Below are 22,939 nucleotides of genomic sequence, written 5' to 3'. Positions count from 1 at the left end.
ACTTCTATAATTAATAAAGGAATGCATTTCGCGCATTATGTGCAAGGGTTCAAATCGATGGTCATTTGAGGTGGTCATAAGTTCAATTGACCTTGTGTCACCCCACCATCACATTAGTGCGTTGTCATCGATCCTTGATACGTGTGCAAAGTTTCAATCAAACTTATGGCCATTCAAAGTGATAGTAAGGCCAATTGACCTTATGGCCGTTGACGTTATGTCACCGCACCATCACATTTATGCATTTTCATCGAGCCTTGATACGTGTGCAAAGTTTCAATCAAACTTATGGCCATTCAAAGTGGAATAAGGCCAATTGCCCTTATGGCCGTTGACCTTATGTCACCGCACCATCACATTAATGCATTGGCATTGAGCCTTGATACGTGTGCACAGTTTCAATCAAACTTATGGCTATTCAAAGTGGTAATAAGACCAATTGACCTTATGGCCGTTGAAATTATGTCACCACACCACCACATTAATGCGTTGTCATCGGTACTTGATACGTATGCAAAGTTTCAAATTAATCAGACTTCTAGAAACCGGTGAAAATTAAGCTCAAAAATTCCGTTACATACATAGATACAGGCCAAGCTAATAAAATCGTGTTAAAAACAAGTAAGGAAGGTTAAGTTCGGGTGTAACCGAACATTACATACTCAGTTGAGAGCTATGGTGACAACATAAGGGAAAATAACCATGTAGGAAAATGAACCGAGGGAAACCCTGGAATGTGTTTGTATGACATGTGTATCAAATGAAAGGCATTAAAGAGTATTTTATGAGGGAGTGGGCCATAGTTCTATAGGTGGACGCCATTTAGGGATATAGCCATAAAGGTGGATCAGGGTTGACTCTAGAATGCGTTTGTACGATATGGGTATCAAATGAAAGGTATTAATGAGTATTTTAAAAGGGCGTGGACCTAAGTTCTATAGATGGACGCCTTTTCGAGATATCGCCGTAAAGATGGACCAGGGGTAACTCTAGAATGCGTTTGTACGATATGAGTATCAAATGAAAGGCGTTAATGAGCATTTTAAAAGGGAGTAATCCTTAGTTCCATAGGTGGACGCCGTTTCGAGATATCGCCATAAAGGTGGACCAGGGGTGACGCTAGAATTTGTTTGTGCAATATGGGTATCAAACGAAAGGAGTTAATGAGTATTTTAAAAGGGAGTGGGCCTAAGTTCTATAGATGGACGCCTTTTCGAGATATCGCGGTAAGGATGGACCAGGGGTAACTCTAGAATGCGTTTGTACGATATGGGTATCAAATGAAAGGTGTTAATGAGCATTTTAAAAGGGAGTAATCCTTAGTTCCATAGGTGGACGCCGTTTCGAGATATCGCCATAAAGGTGGACCAGGGGTGACTCTAGACTTTGTTTGTACGATATGGGTATCAAATGAAAGGTGTTAATGATTATTTTAAAAGGGCGTGGGGCTTAGTTCTATAGGTGGACCCCTTTTCGAGATATCGCCATAAAAGTGGACCAGGGGTGACTCTAGAATTCGTTTTTGCAATATGGGTATCAAACGAAAGGAGTTAATGAGTATTTTAAGAGGTAGTGGGCCTTAGTTCTATAGGTGTTCGCCTTTTCGAGATATCGCCATAAAGGTGGACCGGGGGTGACTTTAGAATTTGTTTGTATGATATGGGTATCAAATGAAAGGTGTTAATGATTATTTTAAAAGGGCGTGGGGCTTAGTTCTATAGGTGAACCCCTTTTCGAGATATCGCCATAAAGGTGGACCAGGGGTGACTCTAGAATGAGTTTGTACGATATGGGTATCAAATTAAAGGTATTAATGAGAGTTTTAAAAGGGAGTGGTGGTAGTTGTATATGTGAAGGCGTTTTCCAGATATCGACCAAAATGTTGACCAGGGTGACCCAGAACATCATCTGTTGTATACCGCTAATTTATTTATATATGTAATACCTGCCAAGATTTTAAGGGTTTTTTATTTCGCAATGCAGAACTTTTTCATTTTCTTCTACTTAATATGGTAGGTGTCACAACCATTTTATAAAGTTTTTTCTAAAGTTATATTTCGCGTCAATAAAACAATCCAATTACCTTACCATATTTCATCCCTTTTTTCGTATTTGGTATAGAATTATGGCATTTTTTTCATTTTTCGTAATTTTCAATATCGAAAAAGTGGGCGTGGTCATAGTCGGATTTCGTTCATTTTTCATACCAAGATAAAGTGAGTTCAGATAAGTACGTGAACTGAGTTTAGTAAAGATATATCGATTTTTGCTCAAGTTATCGTGTTAACGGCCATGCGGAAGGACAGACAGACGACTGTGTATAAAAACTGGGCGTGGCATCAACCGATTTCGCCCATTTTCACAGAAATCAGTTAACGCCATAAAATATATGCCCCTACCAAATTTCAAAAGGATTGGTTAATTTTTGTTTGACTTATGGCGTTAAAAGTATCCTAGACAAATTAAATGAAAAAGGGCGAATCCACACCCATTTTTAAATTTTCTTTTGTTTTTGTATTTTGTTGCACCATATCATTACTGGAGTTGAATCTTGACATAATTTACATATATACTGTAAAGATATTAAATTTTTTGTTAAAATTTTACTTTAAAAAAATTTTTTTTTAAAAGTGGGCGTGGTCCTTCTCCGATTTTGCTAATTTTTATTTATCTGATATATAGTAATAAGAGTAACGTTCGTGCCAAATTTCATCATGATATCTTCAACGACTGCCAAATTACAGCTTGCAAAATTTTAAATTACCTTCTTTTTAAAGTGGGCGGTGCCACGCCCATTGTCCAAAATTTTACTACTTTTCTATTTTGCGTCATAAGTTCAACTCATCTACCAAGTTTCGTCGCTTTATCGGTCTTTTGTAATGAATTATCGCACTTTTTCGGTTTTTCGAAATTTTCGATATCGAAAAAGTGGGCGTGGTTATAGTCCGATATCGTTCATTTTCAATGGCGATCTGAGATGAGTGCTCAGGAACCTACATACCAAATTTCATCAAGATACCTCAAAATTTACTCAAGTTATCGTGTTAACGGACGGACGGACGGACGGACGGACATGGCTCAATCAAATTTTTTTTCGATCCTGATTATTTTGATATATGGAAGTCTATATCTATCTAGATTCCTTTATATATGTACAACCAACCGTTATCCAATCAAACTTAATATACTCTGTGAGCTCTGCTCAACTGAGTATAACAACACCCAATTCAAGTAATCACTTTTTGATAGTTACAGAGTTGTTTTTAAAAATGGATGTGCCATTTTTAAATTACTTTAGTTAAGATAGAATGCTCAATCTTGAATATAGAAATATACACTTTCCGTTTTTAATTTTTTATATAAATATCTCAAATTGGCTTTTCAAGGCACACCTTTTGTTGCCACTTAACATTAAGTTGCTTAATAAACCTAAAGAGAAGATAGCAGATATTTAAGATTTTCCAAACAGATAGCCAAAACATTTAGCGTGTCTTGAAACTGTTTAACGCCAACTTACATCATAAAGACATAACATGTTTATTCTAATAAGGCATGGAATACATACAACATATGTATACATATGTATGTATGTATACATATGTATGCTAAAGCTTTTCGTCTTTAAAATCATGAACATGAAGGATTATATTATATTAGGAAAAAAGTTTGTTCTGTTTCAACAGGCCTTGCTATGCGATGATGTATGTATTATGACTAAATTTTTATGTAAAGGGAAAATTTAGAAAATGGCGCTTAAAGTGCAAAAAAAAGTTTGCATATTAGAATGAGAGTTTATTTTTTTAAATTTATTTGAAATTTATTAATAATTGAAAGAGCAAATATTTTAGTTTTTCACTACTTGACTGCACTCAAAAGTTAATTAGTTCTTGCAGATATTCCTAGGAAATAATTTATTTAATAATTTTGGAAAAATTTAAACAACGTGACATCAGGACGGACAAGGCGACAGCTGTTTCGATTATACCTTGTAATTAACATTATCTTAATTATGTTGATATTTTACAAGATTTAATTACTTAATTGTTAAGGTTAATCACTTTTAGTTGCCAACTAAACTCACATTTATCTAAGGATCTAATATAAACATTATTAAAATGTAAACGTGCTTAACAGAGTGGTAATTTCACAGCCCGTTCACATGAACTACATACATTTTTTGGTGCGAAGTTTTTGCGAAATATGGCAATAGACTTAGAAGCTGCCAAAGGATTTTTTTTCCTGAAATCAATGAATTGATTAGGGCTAACATTCTCAGGGGAGGTGGTTGTCTGCTACAGCTTCCACACCGTGACGGTGGCTCAAGATATCACCATGGTCATACTGCTTCTCATTCCGACATCTAGACACTTATGGTATAACGGCTGTTTCTAAAGCTGCTGCACGATTGCCAAGCTCCCGATGTAAAGATTACATTCAACGCGTCTGTTGTGCACGACCTAAGGGCTTCTGCTGCCTTGAGAAATTTGAACTCGATATCACCTGGTGTTACGGCTGATGCCTCTATCGATTCAGCCATTTGAACTCTCCGCTGTAAGCTTTGTATTGTGATTCTAAGTATTGCCTTTTTGTTGATATTCCTTTTATACACAACTTCGTACATATATATTTAATGTTTTTATTTCCAAATTGTGTGAAATATTTTTAGGCTTGTTCAACAGAATTTTATCAGAATTCAGAAACATGTAACCATCGCTATGTGCAAATTTTGTAAATTTTCTAATATGAGTAAAAAACAAGTAAGGACGAAACTTCGAAACTGCATACCTTTCATGAATGGGGCTGAACAATAATCTTATGCTGTTCGTAATCTCCCAATAATCGGATGTATAAGATAAGAAATATATAGTGAACAGATGTACATACCTAAATGACTTTTAAGATAAATATAAAATAAAAAATGGCAAAAAACCCCTTATCTGAACGATCTGTCATATGGGAGATATATTATATATAGCTCTGATCGAAATGCTTTTTACAGAAAATCTTCTATGATATATTAGAATAAATATCACCAAGTTTAACGTTTTTATATTGGAAATTAAGGGAGAAATGGCTAAAAATCTTTCTGTATGAACGATCGGTTGTATGGGATATATACTATATATAGCTCCGATCAAATTGATTTTTTCAGAAAATGTTCTATGACATATTTAAATATATATCACCGAGTTTCACGTTTGTATTTTCTAAATTAAGGAGAAATGGCCAAAAATCTTTCTTTCTGAACGATCGGTTGTATGGGATATATACTATATATAGCTCCGATCAAAGTGATTTTTTTAGGATATCTTCTATGATATATGTATTAGAATATATATCACCGAGTTTCACGTTTATACTTTCTAAATTGCGACAGGAATGACCAAAATCGTCTTATCTGAACGATCGGTTGTATGGGAGATATAGAGATAGAAAAGTCATGTATAGCAATATGAACTTGTTTCGCTAATCTAAATAACTTTTGCCAAAATTTTTATATTGCTTTGCCTGGGACTTGAACCCTTCGTGTGGTAGTTTGGTGGAGTACTCTACCACCAAACCACAGCAGCCGCTTTCTCATTTAAAACTGGAAATACTTATATAAGAAGAGAAGAAGGATTGCAATCACCCACGCAGTTAAACTACAACTTAGAAGAGGATGCAAATCTTAAAGCAAATCAGCTTTAAATATATAAGGTCTACATTAAAGCCATACTATTGTCAAAAAATATGTTGAAATATCTATCGGGTGCCTCCCATAAATTCAGAAAGCAAAAATTCAACAACACCTTTTTTCAAAAAACATTAGTCAGAACCCTTTTTTCAGAAAGACAAAATTCAGAGTTCATATCTCAGAAGTTTAATTTCAGAAGTCAAATTGCAGAAGTCAAATTTCAGAAGTGAAAATTCAGAAGTCAAATTTCAGAAGGCAAAATCCAGAAGTCAAAATTTAGAAAGTAATCAGACGACAGAAAAAACATTAAATTTTTTTCAAAATTTGAAAAGGTTTATTTATTTTGAAGGAATTATATATAAAGACAAATTAGTACAATCTAAAATTTTGAATTGTGTGCAATAGCAAGCATGTAGTTAATTTTATCGCGTTTACCTTTTTCAAATGAATTTACAATTTTTATTGTTATATCGGTGTACTGATTTGTAAGATCGCGGGTTCGAATCGAGCTCAAAGCCTAACAAAAATTATTTTATCATTATTATTGTTATGCTAAATTCCTTCATCGGCAACGTTTAGGCGCTGCAGCTATAACCATTCAGCTATCACAGCGGTTGTTTGTTTGTCTTCATTAATTCCACTTCTACCCTGTTTCTTGCCAATTGATATTCACAGCACTGCGACATCTGTTGCAGAATGGATGTGAAAATTGGACTTGTTTCATGGTAATGATGCCATAGTGTCATATTTATTGAGACTTTTCCCCGTGCTCTGGGATGTATTAACAATTTTTGTTGTTTCAATTATGAACAAATTTATCATAACAATAATAATGATAAAATAATTATTGTTAGGCCTTGAGCTCTATTCGAACCCGCGATCTTTTGAATTTACAGTATTAAAAAAACGAAGTCTTTATATTTTTTCTTGCGTTTCCGGTATAGCTCGTCTCCATCTGAAAATTGCTGCAGTTTTGTTTCTATTATTGCCTGTTCGATTTGTATCTTACTTATGCAATTAAATATATTAGGGTGTGTATCAAACGCACTTCGAATGACGTGCGTGCCACTTTTCAATGGAATTATTTGTATGGACTTTACCCAATTTGGTGATATTATACATATTCCATAATTCGATTGACGTTGCTGTGTTCCAGGCTGAAAAAAAAATCGGAAGTAAAATTTCAGAAGTCGAAATTCAGAAAGTAATCAGACAGCAAAAAAACATAAAATTTTGCTCAAAATTTAATGTTGTTTTGCTGTCTGATTATTTTCTGAATTTTGACTTCTGAAATTTTACTTCTGAATTTTGACTTCTGAAATTTGACTGCTGAAATTTGACTTCCGAATTTTTACTTCGAAAATTTGATTTCTGAACTTTTGTTTCTGAATTTTGACTTCTTAATTTTGGCTTTCTGAAAAAAGGGTTCTGGCTAATGTATTGTATTTTTTTAGACCAAGGAAAACGTTGAGTTTATTTATTTCTAAGAGCTTTTTGGTCGTTCAATTTAAAGCAAAAACATTAGTTTTGTATTTTTTTCCGACGCGTTATTATGTCTTCTTCAGGGAGGCTATGTATTTATTTTGACAAGAAAACATAATTAGAAAATATTTTTCTAAATTATAGTACACACGTACCATAACATAAATTGTAGACTGCAAATTAACTACACATTTTTACAAAATATATATACATTTAACATAAACAAAATTTTTACATTTAGAAACGATCTACACTCTATCCCAGCTGTTCGTCAATTGTTGGTTATCACACATTTGTATGCACAGCTGATATTATCTACATCCTCTTTGTAGTTCATTGCATTATTTATCTGCTGTTGGATTCGAAGCTCTTCCAACGTTAATCTTTTCTGGCTAATGTTTTCTCAAGAAATGTGTTTCTGAATTTTTGTTTTCTGAATTTATGGGGGGAACCATATATCGAACTGTGCACATCATTTCTAAAGTATTTCTTTCAACATGTTCCTTAATATTTTGACATCTGTTTTTATAAAAAGTTCATTCCTTCTCATTAAAACTCTTAGCTTTCATATACATACTTATCTTACCCCTTTTTTCAGTCATACACACGATTTCACATGTTATAGCCACATTAACTGGGATTATAATAGCCTCATTAGTGGACAAGATTGATTTCAGTCATGTTATGTTCCTAATGAAAATCACAATAATCAGCAGCTAACTATGAGCTGACAACAAAAATATTTTTTATAAACATTTGCAATAACACTCTAAAGTAAGAAAAGAAAAAAATAGTTCTTATAGGCAAGTACACAATTACTTACCTACTTTATGTAAATAAAACGCATAAAGTTTGTGTGTTAAGTATTTTTAAATGAGGCAGCCATTAAACATTGTTGTTAATTATTGTGAATAGGAAAATGCAAAAATTTTAAAAGAAATACAACAAATCAACTACCACAACAATGTAGTTATTATGTTATAAAAGCATTTGTGGCAAGTCAAGCTTAGCTTTTGCATTAAGCCGCATACCTAAATACACATCAAGCAGGCGCGCGCATTCTTTGCATGCTGTTTTATGTGCGCATGCGTGTGCGTTTTGTGGCGTATACACAGCTGTCTACTCTCATGATTTTTATAATAAACTGAAAATCTGCATAACATGGCAAAAAGATTTGAAAAATTAACAACACCAATAATTATTGTGCGCATAAGCAAGCAACTCATCAGCGGCATACCAAGCAACAACAAAGTAAGAGACGGAAACCAATTCAAGTATCTAACGCATATAAGTTGGGGCGGATGAGATATGATGGGTAGAATGTACTATGTAGTACATATCTGCAACACCATCAACAACAAGTAAGTGGGGCGGCGACGGTGGCTGTAGAAGTCAGCAGCAATTGCTATGGCGGTGCAATAACTTTAGTAGCAACCGCTGCTGTCAAAGTAACATTAAAAAAAACATCCACAACATCGTTAGTTGTTAGTACACATGTTATGGCAGTGCAATTAATAATCGCAAATACTAAGAGGCAAGTCAGCGGCGTTCTTTGGTGCACTCTTTGGCAGCCGTCAACAACAAAGCTATAGAAATAAATGTAACAACAAGCGTTAACTGCGCGTGATATTTAGTTGTTGCTGTTGTTGCTTGAGCGCAATAACTTAGGGAACAAGAAAATTTGACAAACAAATATATATGTATATATTCAAGGCCTTAACTCAACCACGAGGCAACAAAATAATGCAGGTGGCAATTGTGCTTCGCTTACACTTCTCAGCATGCACCATAATAAACATACGGTTTACTTATATTTAACAATAATAACTATAATGGCGAGATATACTTTATTACTAAGATAATATTAAAGTTTTGCTGCTGCGGCTCCAATAGATATTCTACTAATACAATATTTCTGCCAAGTCCGAAAGCAGATGAATTTTCGCTGATGAGCTTCAGGGATTGCTAATCACGGAATGTTACCTGGCCTGGTACACATCCATATTATAAAATATACCACAATTTTCGCTATTGAAAAGTGGCACTGAAGGGGGCACGCACGCGTGACAAAGTTTTTTAATTAAAGAAAGTTTGGCAAGGTTTGACAATGGATGACTGAAAATCGTTCAAAAATACATCAATCGTAACCTGTCAGAAAATCAACAAAACGTGCGTGGAAAAGCGGCACTGAAGATGCCACAACACTATAATCGGTTTGTCCGCAAACTAAATTTGATAATGGATGACAGAAAATCGTCACAACAAATATCAATTAATCACCCAGAAAAAAATCAGCAAAAAGAGAACGACAAATGGCACTATAGATGGCGCAACAATATAAGTGGTTTATCTGAAAACCAAATTTAAAAAGGCTTTAGGGATAATCGGTCCAATATATATCAATAACACACCCTAACGGAAAATCAACAAAAGATGACGAAAAACGGCACTAAGGATCTCACAACGTCGAAAAAGTTTGTCAATGATGATGTAAAATCATAAAAACGAGAACCAACAAGTAAGAAAGGCTAAGTTGGGGTGTAACCGAACATTGCATACTCAGCTGCCAAATTACAGCTTGCAAAACTTTTAAATTACTTTATTTAAAAAGTGATCGGTGCCACTCCCATTGTCCAAAATTTTACTAGTTTTCCATTCTGCGTCATAAGGTCAACCCACCCACCAAGTTTCATCGCCTTATCCGTCTTTGGTAATGAATTATCACACTTTTTCGGTTTTTCGAAATTTTTCGGTATCGTAAAAGTGGGCGTGGTTATAGTCCGATTTCGTCCATTTTTAATAGCGATCTGAAATGAGTGACCGGCAACTTACATACCAAATTTCATTAAGATACCTCAAAAATTTACTCATGTTATCGTGTTTACGGACAGACGGACGGACAGACATGGCTAAATGAATTTCTTTCTTCACCCAGATCATTTTGATATATAGAAGTCTATATCTATCTCGATTAGTTTATGCCGTTACGGGGTACTGTTATGCGAACAAAACTAATATAATCTGTGTGCACTGCTCAGCTGAGTATAAAAATGATACCGAAGATGGCACAAAGCCGAAATAGTTTGCATCTGCAAGGTAGATGAGTTTTCACTGTAAAACTTTTTATGGCAGAAATACTCTCGCAGTGTTTGCCTAATTACTGCCGACGGATGGCCCCGCGTAGAAAAACTTTTTTGTAAGTAAAAAACTTTATTCTAAATTTTTGATGTTGCTTTGCCCGAGAATTGAACCCAGAATCTTCGGTGTGATAGGCGGTGCATGCTACCACCATGCCACGGCGGCATTTAAGTTACGTGCTAATCTTTTTGTGCCTCTTCTTCTCCTAGCTCCTCCCCTACTTTCTCTCTTCCTTTTCCTCGCTCCTTTTTATTTTCCTGCCTGTCTCTCAGGCTTCTATTACTCTTCCGTTCACTCTTTCTCTCCTTCGCATTCCTGTATCTACTCATTCTCTCTCTTATCGACATAGGTGTCGCTAATATCGGATACATACTCTAACTTCAGGTCTTATCAAAGGTAGCGTAAATTTAAATTAAACTTATCGCAAGAAATGCTCTTGCATATTTATCGTGTGGAAAAAATCAAAATTTAGAAATGCGTTGAAATTGAACTGAAACTCAACCCATATAACACACTGGTCCTTAACAAACGATGGCTCCGAAAACTGACAACGCCACTTGGGGTCTTTTCCTGAAAAAACAAAAAATCCTTTAGTAATTTTTTACTGTTTATTTGCTTCTCCCCTGGGGCATGTCAGATGCGATAAAATCAGATATAATAGGGTCCAGCCTGGAAAGTCCATCAAAGGTAGAACTAAATTATCCAGCTATAATTAAAGGGCAAATTGTCTTCATTCAACTTGACTTAATAAGATCATTTTTCTGAATCTAATTTTTGTGAGTTCGCTTTGATTTAATAGAAAATCGTAACTAGCTCTAGTTGTAAGGCAATCTTTATTTGCAAAAATGTTTCTTAGTTCGATTTGCAAGCAGCTAACTTTTGTATTTTTGTGAATGGCAAGATATAACCATCTTCCAAAGAGTCGTTGATACATGCATAATCAGTACTCTGAGTATTCTTTATGTACATGCGCTTATCGAGGGATACTGAATGTGTGTGACTGAAGTATTTGACGAAAGGTAGAATAAGTAAAGTGAGGATACGATAACTTACCAAAGGATGCCAGTTACTAAGGATCTCCAACGCTGGAGATGAGCTGTTTCTTTTATTGAAAAAAAAAAACACATATACATACACACATACACACAAAACGATAACATGTGTATACCCTTTTGCGTCAGTTACCCACCGACGTGTGCCGTACGCACGGACGTCAATGTGTTCGTCTGTGTACATGTACATTACATATTTGTGTGTGTATTGTTTACAACAAAGCACTGTTGCCATTGACCAGTTTGCATGCATGCTTATGGAAACATCAACGTTTTCCAATTTAATTTTTGATATTGCAAAAGGCCGGAATACATATTAAATGAGTATAAATAGATTACATATTTATAATCAGCACTTTTACATAATTATTTTCACAATTTTTCAAAATTTAATTAGGTGTTTTTGCATAAAATTGCAAACGGTCAAAAATTAGCGCACAAAAGTTTACTAGGCAACTCTGTCTAGTGAGAGAGCGATCAGCTGACACGTTCTTACGGAAAAAATCCAAATTGTTTTGATTTCTACGTTCCGGGCTACGTACGTACGGGCGTTGCACGTTGGTGAGTTTTCGTTTACATTGCACACTCATAAGATAGGTCGTGTCAGCTGACACGTTTTTTCTACGTACGTTCGTGAGTAACCACGGCTTTTTTCTTATTTACGATACAGCCGATTATTATGTTAGTATTTGTTGTTTTATTTTGGTAATTTGCAACTCTACCTTAAATTACTAACTCAGCTTCCCGACTTACGCCACTAAGGCAGTGCAGTAGCTGCAACAGCAACTAAAGTACAGCGGCACATTACTGTTGCAAATAGTCATCAGTTTTATGATGGCTGTTGTCAGCAGTAACAACTGAAGTGCCAGCACCAGCACTTGTTGCATGTACTCTATGCTCCATGTGAGTGCTTCTCATTAAGTGGCTTCAAAGGTAAAAAAATAAAACAAAAAAATTGAATGTTTTTTGTTTTTAGTGATTGCCACTTGTTGCTGTCAGTCAGCTGTAATTGTTGTGCCGTTTTTTTTTTTTGTAATTGTTATTTATTTGTTGTCGGCGTCACTTGCTACTGGTTGTTGCGCGCGCATAGCTAAATATTTTTGCCATTGAGCATTCAACTTGCAACTTTTAGCAGCTAATTGGTGGCCAGACTAAGAGACGCAAACTAATTTAATGCATTCACATTTTTCACATAAATTTATGTTAGCATATTTGTAATTCTAAGAAATGTTGTACATTTTTCACACCACCTCAACTATGCTGACAAATGGCATTAGGCTTGCTTTGTGCTTAAGTTGACTTTTTCGCATTTATATTTTTTTATACCAGTTAGTATTTTAGATCTTCTTCAAGCTGCGTTTAGCAAATGCTGTAAATTTTGGTTTTCGCAGACATTTTGAAAAATGCTCAACACGCTTTCGTATTAATGTTGCCACAACAACTTCCTACTTTCGCACAGCAGCTAGCGGCGGGCAGTGGCCGAAAAAGTAGCTTTATATATATTTATACATATGTATACATATGTGCTCCTGTTATTTTAAAGCGCTTTTTTACCAACTTACATTACGATGAAGTCATCGTAAATGGCTAAATTTATTTTAAACAAATAAAACATTGATTTATCGTAACACGCACAGCATGTTGCGTTTACGAGGACTTTTTATCTCTTTTGCTTTGTGAGCGCTTTTGCCGCTTTTTGGTGCTTTGTTGTGACGCTGCGCATAAATGTTGCTTGCATTGTATTTATTTGCAGGTCAAAACATTTGGAAGACCGCAGCTCGTAATACGAGTATTCATATACAGTGTGTTCGAAGTGTGAAATACTTAATAAATTTATTTAAATATGTAAAATCTTCTTTTCAGCTGCAACACGAAGAAGGTGATAAGGAAATAATATTTTATCGTACAGATTAAAGTTAAGCAACGAAAGCGACAAAAGAAAATTCGAAAATTTGTGCTCTGAATTTTCCGGCGAATATGGACAGCCGCTTTTTAATCGCTTCTTTGGTCAGGAGTCCGTTTTTTCAAAAGCCGCATATATTTGATTCCTAAAGAGTGTGTTATTCCCTGAATGGAGGGTAGGAAGATGACAATATTTTAGAACTTAACATCCAGATCCAATCTAAGGAATGAAAAGTTGGCATACGGCAGCCCCGAAATATTAACAGTGCATAGTAAATAAAATAAATACTTGGAACGATTAAGCATCGAGGAGATTTTGGGCGAGGTTCTCTTACAATTCGCGCCGTGCTCCCTTTAACTTGTTCCCCAAATTGGCGGGATGGGACCTACCTTTTCACTGAGAAGCTTTTCGTGGCAGAAATACGCTCGGAGTGTTTGCAAAATCAATTCCGATGTTACTTTGGCGGGAGTTGAAGCCAGAACCCTCGGTGTGGTAGGCGGAAATATGTCTACCCATACTTTACAGGTTTTGTTTTCTAAGAAGGTTCCATTTTAGTCCAAGAACGATTGACTAGCACACCATAGTAATACTATTTTGGCGCGTTTTATCTCCGAGTAGGTTTAGGCAGAACTTCCCTTTAAATCTTTGGTGTGGTGGCTTTTTTTTAGATATTCTCACACCTACATGTTTTATGACGAATCAGGCTTCTCATTAGGCAGGTGAATTATTCTGAGAGGCTTTTCATTGCAGAAATACACTTGACGGACTTACCTAACTACTGCCGAGTGGCGAAATAATTTTAGAGAATTTTATAAAGCTAGTTGAGGTCATTTGAACTGGCACACATTACGAAGACATCATACCTTTCATGAATGAGGCTGAACAATAATGTTAACCCGTTCGTAATCTCCAAATAATCGGATGTATGAGATAAGAAATATATAGTGAACAGATGTACATACCTAAACGATTAAGATAAATATAAAATAAACAAGTAAGGAAGCCTAAGTTCGGGTGTAACCGAACATTACATACTCAGCTGAGAGCTATGGTGACAACATAAGGGAAAATAACCATGTAGGAAAATGAACCCAGGTAACCCTGAAATGTGTTTGTATCACATGTGTATCAAATGAAAGCTATTAAAGAGTATTTTATGAGGGAGTGGGCCATAGTTCTATAGGTGAACGCCATTTAGGGATATCGCCATAAAGGTGGACAAGGGGTGACCCTAGACTTTGTTTGTACGATATGGGTATCAAATGAAAGGGGTTAATGAGTATTTTAAAAGGGAGTGGGCCTTAGGTTTTTAGGTGGACGCCTTTTCGAGATATAGCCATAAAGGTAGACCAGGGGTGACCCTAGACTTTGTTTGTACAATATGGGTATCAAACGTAAGGTGTTAATGAGTATTTTAAAAGGGAGTGGACCTTAGTTCTGTAGGCGGACGCGTTTTCGAGATATCGCCATAAAGGTGGACCAGGGGTGACTCTAGAATTTGGTTGTACGATATGGGTATCAAATGAAAGGTGATAATGAGTATTTTAAAATTGAGTAGGCCTTAGTTCAATAGGTGGACGCCTTTTCGAGATATCGCCATAAAGGTGGACCAGGAGTGACTCTATAATGTGTTTGTATGATATCGGTATCAAATTAAAGGTATTAATGAGGGTTTTAAAAGGGAGTGTCCCTTAGTTTTATATGTGAAGGCGTTTTTGAGATATCGACCAAAATGTGGACCACGGTGACCCAGAAGATCATCTGTCGGGTACCGCCAATTTATTTATATATTTAATACCACGAACAGTATTCCTGCCATGATTCCAAGGGCTTTTGATTTCGCCCTGCAGATCTTTTTCATTTTCTTCTACTTAATATGGTAGGTGTCACACCCATTTTACAAAGTTTTTTCTAAAGTTATATTTTGCGTCAATAAACCAATGCAATTACCATGTTTCATTCCTTTTTTCGTATTTGGTATATTATGGAATTTTTTTCATTTTTCGAAATTTTCGATATCGAAAAAGTGGGCGTGGTCATAGTCGGATTTCGACCATTTTTTATACCAATACAAATACACCGCTCACCAAATTTTATCAAGATATCTCAAAAATTGAGGGACTAGTTTGCATACAAAGAGACAGACGGACCGACGGCCATGGCTAAATCAACTCAGCTCTTCATCCTGATTATTTCGGTACGCTAAATGGTGTGTTTATCTATTTGCCTTTAAGGACTTACAATTTTGAGATTCGTGCCAAAGTTAATATACCATTTCATTTTCATGAAAGGTATAAAAATATGTGAGATAGCAAGGGGACAGATTAGGTAAATTTAAATTTATATTTGTTGTCTGACAGCGGGATATCCATTGTGGACCACTCCATATCCATTTATAGTAATTTTTTATTAGAGCTATACTCCTCGGTACTGAGTGAAATGGAAACTTCAATCAAATATACAAACAACTACTTGTTTGAGAGCAATAATATCGGCTACTGGCCACATTTTTAAGAGGTCAACTTCAGCTTACTGAACAGGTCGGATGACCACTGCTGCCTGAGCGAAGTATAGTTATCCCCCACGCCAAAGTTATAAGATTTATATCATTGTCGAAAGACAAAAAATTTATAAAAATGTACTGGGATTGGGATTTATACACAAAACCAACAAAGCAATGAATTAAATGAGTATCAAATGACTCTTTTGAAAAAGCGCTTACTCAGCATTTTTTTCCAAAATAAGGTTGCCACCTGTATTAAAACGAGAATGATTTAAAGTTATAAGTATGTTATCACCTTCAATAGCCCACTGTAACCTAATTGTTAAATCACCAAAAAAAATCTTTTCAATACATTTCAATAAACTGAAACAGTTGCAATTGCTCTTATGCATAACAACTATCGTTAACCGTTTGCTACTACAATAACAACTTACTAACGAAATTGTAAGATAGCGCATAGGCGATTGCCGCTGATCGTAAAGTAAATTACATGCAATTGTTGCATGCAGATAATAATAAAAATTCAATTTGTGCGTTAAAGGCAACACAAAATTAAAAAAAAAAAAACAAAAAAAAAAAAAAATAGAAACATTTAACTACTGCTATGTTATGCTTAGAAGGCATATTTCTACGTAAAATTTTTTATAACACAAAAACCGAAATAAGGTGACTTTTTCGCTTTGTGCCACAAATCGCGCACCAATTCCCAATTCCCAATGCGAATGTCATTTGAGATCGCGCGATTATTCAGAGAGATCGTAATCGCGTTATCGCATTCGTTGTGCCAATTGATAAACTGCGTACGATTAGAATCGCAAAGCTAAAGTGCGAAAAACGAAATGCCGAAAGTGCATTTGTTTACCACTTACTGGTTGCAGGTTGCAGGTTGCAAGGTCAGTAAGGCAATAAAAACAAATAATAGCAGCATGTATGTTTGTTGAAGAAGCTAAGCTCTATTGCCACATTGCGATCGGTCGTTAACGTTTTACAGTTGTTGCTATAAAATATCACCATTTGAAGATTGTTGTAACGAATTAAAAAGCGAAAAAAGGAAAACTGGAAAGTGTGCAACATATTAAACTGTTGTAACACAATAACTGCGCTACAGAACGCAAAACCATTTAACTATGCGAGAGTTTTTAACGAACAATGATACTCGGCTATTAAAGCTGGGTATTTATATTGCTTTAATGTTATGTTTTTGGTGCTATTAAGCTACTGTAATTTACTGCACGCAATATGCAATAATAAAATTAAAAAATATTTACGACAGCAATTTATATCCATTGTAAATTGAAACAAAAGAGAAATGAAAATAGTTAATAAATCGCCAAGGTAACACAATTTAGCTCTGAAATTTACGCTAAACGCAAAATAAATTGAATTTGCATGCAAATTTTGCATACTTACTTTCATATGTGCATTAGCAAAGTCATGTGTGATCTAGTCTAGGGACTGAGTTTTATTTGAAAAGTTTAAAGAAAACGTAGCTGAAAATTTTTCGTAATAAGTTCGCGTTGTCACTTGTTTACATATTTATTTAATCGACTCATCATTTCAGAGCTATTCTGATTTGAAAACTGATTTGTTCTGCCCTAAATTTTGCCTATCTGCAGACATTTTAAAAAGCTTTTTCCGTCTAACTCTGCCCTCGCCCTCTTCGCTTTTTCCTAAGTTTTTTATTCACTCATCCCTCCGTCTTTTTCGCTTCATCTATCTCCATCTTCGTCTCATTCTATCTATCTCTCAGTCTGTCTCTTTTGTTCCAGTCCCAGTCCCACTTCGAGTCTCAGTCCCAGTCCTAGTCCTAATCCCAGTCCCAGTCCGTCTCTGGTCTACTTCTCGGAAAAAGGATCGTAAATACTAATATAGGCAAATTTATATACCAAATTTCAGGCAAATCGAATAGGACATATATAAATAGGTATGTGGGTATTATTAATTCATGTCTCTATTTCGGCTTCGCATGCATATTTATCAGTTTTGCTAGGTTGATGCGACTAAATCGAATATCACAATGAAAATTACTTTAGAACTCTCAGCAACAGCTTTCATTTGATATCCATATTACCCACACATTCTAGGGGAATCCGGGTCCACGTTTTGACCTGTATCTCGAGACCCTAGTCACCCAGCGGTATAATATATTAATCTGTACTAAAGCACTCATCAACAGCTTTCATTTGTTATCTATACTCTATAAACACATTCTAGGGGTACCCGGGTCCACGTTTGAACAAAATCGACCGGCGCATCTCTTCAAACACCGGCGACCAACTAACACACATTTTAGCCCTTCCTTTTATATATATAGATTTTTATTTTTCACACTTCACTATAATATTAAAACGAAATGCAGATATTCGTTGCTTTTGAAATTCGGCTTAAAAATTGCACATGGAACAACTAAAGGCTCTCCTGAATTACAAAAAAATGTCTTAGTACTTCTAAATCGGAGGCTCCCTCAGAAACCCAGGTTCCGGAGGTAATACCCCCCCCCCCTCGACCGCCCTGGTGATGTGCCATACTTGATATGATTCGCTATAATATTTTTTATTGATAAGCACGTTGATTAATTAAACACCAACCAATTACACGGAAGTATATCCACTCCACCTGAAAATATGAGTGCCGGTGCGTATACGTAACATTTTATTACTACGTATAAACATATAAAAAATTTGCAATAAAATAATATTGCGACTATACACTGAGATAGCCTATCCTATATGTCAAGTTAGATCAAACTACACACGGGGTGCAAAACAAATTCGAAATCGGTTCAGTAGTTTAGGAGTCCATCTCGGACAAACAATGTGACACGTGATTTTTATATATATAAAGATAAAGAAAGTGAGTCTTCAACTTCAGTAGCATTAAAAACATTAAACCCTACTAGATGGGAAGGACGTTATGATGTCGTGTTTGCTTTAAAAGTTCAGTTTGTTTTAGCCCAAAAAGCGCTAACGAAAACATTCTGCTCAATTGCAAATCAAATGAAAGAAATGAAGCTGTTTCACTCAAAAAGAAGATCGAAAACTACAATTTTTTTATGTTATTGGTTTTTCATTGCAAGATCCTACTTACTATCGATGCAGCTTCTAAAGCACTTCAGCATAAAGCCACCGATCTTTCAAAAGACTTAAAACGTTTGAAAATTTGTCTAGAAGAATTAAAAAGGAATCGACATGAATTTGAAAATTTAAAAATGGAAGCAAATAGTGTAGCAGAAAGATGGTACATCACCCCTGAATTTTCTAAAACTCGTCAGAGGAAGGTAAAACGCCATTTTGATGAGCTTTGATGAGCAAGGTTTGTTCAAAGTGAACATATTTTCTCGAGTATTGGACATCATTATAAACCAGCCGGAATCGCGTTTCATTCCAATGAATTAATTTATTTCAATTTCAGTGTTTTGCAGCCTCCCAGCCTTATAAATACCGAAATAGAAAAGTCGTCGTGTATTAGAGACCTTGCTGATTTATTTATAATAACAAATTATTTTATATCTTGCAGCTTCGCTGAAGTATTAACTGCGTTAATGTTACTTCTTACAATTCCTGTAACTACGGCTAGTGCTGAACGATCATTTTCTAAAATAAATTGATAAAAACCCCATGAAGAAACTCTATGAGACAAGACAGGTTATGTAACTTCACTATTTTGTTTATTGAACATTTTATGGCCCGATCTTTAAATTTTGATGATGTTATAGACACTTTTGCGGAACATAAATCTGGACATTTTTTTAATAAATATCTTATTAAATTAAATTGTTATTTATATTTCATTGTAAATGCAGGCACGTTCCCTTACGTTGTTGTTTCTTCCCCGAAAAGCTAGCGAATAGATGATTAATGCATTGAGATATGTATTATATTGGATGAACGTGAATACCCCAATACGCATTGGGCTAGCATGGATTGCAGATCGTTCTTAATTGCCAGAGAGAGGAAACATATGGCCTTTTGTGGGAGAACGTGTAATAGAGTACGCTGAAAATTTCGAAGTTTATTAAAATTAAATTGAGTACAACGTGACGGTTTTTATTGATAGGGCCGATCAAAATAATTTGCCACGGGCCGCAGATGGTATAGTTACGCCACTGATTCGGGCCCAGATATTAGAATCGTATATTACTATGGCAAGGAAGTCATGCGCTGAAAACTCAAAAACTTTGTGTGTTGAAACTCATAGGGTCATGGGTACATACAAATTGCATATTTCTAATACGTCATTAATAATATTCGAAGGAAAGAAACCACAGGGTGAGACCGCATAGGTAGTGTTTGTATACATATTATAAATCAACTTTTGGAAAGAGGTAATCCCAGACACTACTGAACGTATTGCGCTGCGACTTGAGAAAAGTTCTAACATTTAACTCTACACATATAGTAGCGGGGATGATCCATCGTAATGAAGCAATTGTACGCAATATTTCGTCTTTGCTGAAACATTCTGATAAAACCAGCTGTCGATATCTGGTTTCAACTGATAGGTTGAGGCACTTAACATTTAATTATTACTGTTGTGTAAAAGAACCAATAATAGTTTACTATATTTGCAAATTATAATAAGTTTCATTAATGTCAAGGGTGGAACAAAAAAATAGACGCTATATTTTAGTCAAATTATTTATAATGATCCTGTCAACAACATACAGTAGCTTTGGTACAAGCACACAAATAAAAAAAGTGCTGTCCTATGAATCAATCTATGGGAGAAACTGCACAACAACCAAAGCATTTCTTTGGCTGAATGTTTTTGTCAACAGTGCAATAATCGCAGGAGTAAAGAAACGTTGGGATAAAAGTGGAACAATTTAATTTTATTCGCTTTTAATTAATGATCAGGGAAGCCTAAAATCAGTAATTTATTAATCAAGAACTGATCGGATTACCAATAAAATTAATTAAAAACATTTTACGAACTTATTTATGGTAAATATACTACTCTATATGATCAGAATAAGGTTCACGCCATGGAATTATTTATTTATTAATTTAAGCCAATTAAAAAAGAATCTTATAAGCTAATTATACAAGTGTAAAGTAGTTAACAATGTTAATATAAATTACCTTACTTATAAAAAGTATTTAAAATACTCAGAAAGCAATCTTTCGAACAAGAAAAATCTCTCTTACAAAATTTAGAAATTCTTTTTAACTCAATTAAGGCTCTAGTAATAACACCAATATGAAAAAACTCAGAAGCACGAAGAGCTCTAGCCTCTAAAGGAGTACAGGGAAATCAACAACCCCACGCAATAAATCGAAAACGAACGACAGCGATAAAAGTGTCCTCCTGTCCTGCAATGATTTTAAGTTAATCAATAATCAACGAGCTTTATAAGTCGAGATAGGATCCGAGAAGCGCAGATTGCGTAATGCAAAGTGAACGAATACTTTTTGGATTCGTTCAATTCATGGGCTAGATAAATTTATAAGGTTATAGAAAACTTTGAGATATTTTACTTTGTTGCTTGCTGTTGTTGTAGCCATAAGGACACTGACCCGAAGGTGCCTGGCCTTTGCCGGATATATCTTCGGTACGTTCTGGTATCAAGCACCATCAAGATACTAACCTGATAATCTCGGGAATGATTTAATACGACACGCTGAACCTTCTAGGCCCTGAGGCCTCCCACCGTCTAGTTCCAAGAGGAACTTGGAGTCACCATAACCTCGTCTGCTATATATGCGTATGATATGTGGATATTTGTAACAGGAAACGTTTTGCGTAGGTGCGGTTTACAATTGGGTTGCGGAAGCTATGAACTTTTGCCTTCTAAGACTTTGATTGATACTGAAGGAAGCGACATCATACATGTCGAATTTTGACTAAAGTTTCTACTGGAGGTAAATAGTTGATATCTCTATTAGAATTATAAGGCATATTAGAAATACCTACTCACTTCTAACAACTTTTTCTGAATACCTGTCATGGTTCAATGAATAATTGCTTATCAACTTCAAAGAAGTTAAAACTTAATCGATGGATACATTTAAAACGAGCTTTCGGCACTACATAACAGATATTAAATAAAAGAATGACCTTTAAAATTCAGACTAAGGACTTCTCACAATGCATCCAATAATAAGAATAAAGGTCTTATATAATTTGGTATTTAAATCAGCTTCGGTAAAGAACGTTGAGTTATGATGACAACGGGAAATAGTTTTATAAGAAAAATTATACCCGCAGCAAGGGTATCTTTCTCGTAGAAGCTACCAACGCAAAATAAAAAATGGCCCATCCATTTCTGAATTATTAAGGAATTTACTTATTCACTTTTTTTTCACTACGCACAACGCTTATTCAGTGCTGTAACGGCAAGAATTGTAATTGTGTGAGTCGTAAATCAACTGCCCTTTGTTTACTTGGCTAGCGAATTGATTAATCGTGTGTGTTTTTGATCGCACACTGTGGCCAGCTAGTTGTAGATATATACAATTTACATGAGCTGTGGAATTTAAAAAATATGCCATATAATAATAATGATAATAATAATAATACTAATAGTAATAATAATAACATATGTCTTTAAAACTTAATTAATTGTCTTTCTTTCTTTATTTCAGGTAAGTTTGAGGAGCAGCGTCTCGAAGGTTGTGGCAATAATTGATGAAATTAGAACAAACAAAAAATCAATATTATTTTAAAGGTAAATTATTATAAAGTCTGTATATACTTAACCGCCACATATTTTAAAATAAACGGCATATTGCCTGATCAAAAGGTCTAAATATTGTACTCTCGTCCGAATCTCGCACTGATTTTAGACGATTTTTTTTTGTGAAATGTTCTTTACTATTTTCTTTCCTACAATAGTAGGGGAGCTGGTAAGCATTTTTGAGCAGGTATTTGAGGCACAATGAAAATTATGTACAACGCTTTTTTAATGGTATCTAAGTATAGAAATGCAGAACTGGCTAAGGGGTGGCGGGGCTGAGACTGCCCTTGAATTTAACAAAAAAATTTATTTTTGTATGCTAAAAATGTTTTTGAGGCACTTTGAAAATTAAATATGTTAAAATTTAATATTTGAAAAATATAAAAAGAAATAAGCCAGATTATTAGGTTGGCTCTAAAACTTTGCCAGGTCATTGCAAAATATTTTTTTTAATTGAAAACATTTTTTGAGGCAAAAATTCAAAGTATCAAATTGAATTTCGCGAACATAA

At 35.0% G+C, this 22,939-nt stretch overlaps 1 protein-coding gene across 17 annotated transcripts in view; it reads left to right on the top strand.

Moving 5' to 3' along the window:
• Positions 1-22,939, top strand: part of LOC137250593 (uncharacterized) — an 856,443-nt gene that overhangs the window by 545,777 nt on the left and 287,727 nt on the right. For 2 of the 17 annotated variants that reach the window (XM_067783679.1, XM_067783694.1), the window contains one exon: positions 22,337-22,419. The exons of the other annotated variants lie outside the window; for them this stretch is intronic. The gene's annotated coding sequence lies outside the window, so the exon portion shown is untranslated. The remainder of the gene's footprint in view (positions 1-22,336; positions 22,420-22,939) is intronic. 17 annotated transcript variants of the gene reach the window in all.

This window comes from Eurosta solidaginis, chromosome 4 (assembly GCF_040869045.1).
Source record: "Eurosta solidaginis isolate ZX-2024a chromosome 4, ASM4086904v1, whole genome shotgun sequence".
Lineage (NCBI taxonomy): Eukaryota > Metazoa > Arthropoda > Insecta > Diptera > Tephritidae > Eurosta > Eurosta solidaginis.
This window is presented reverse-complemented; position numbering and strand designations above follow the sequence as displayed.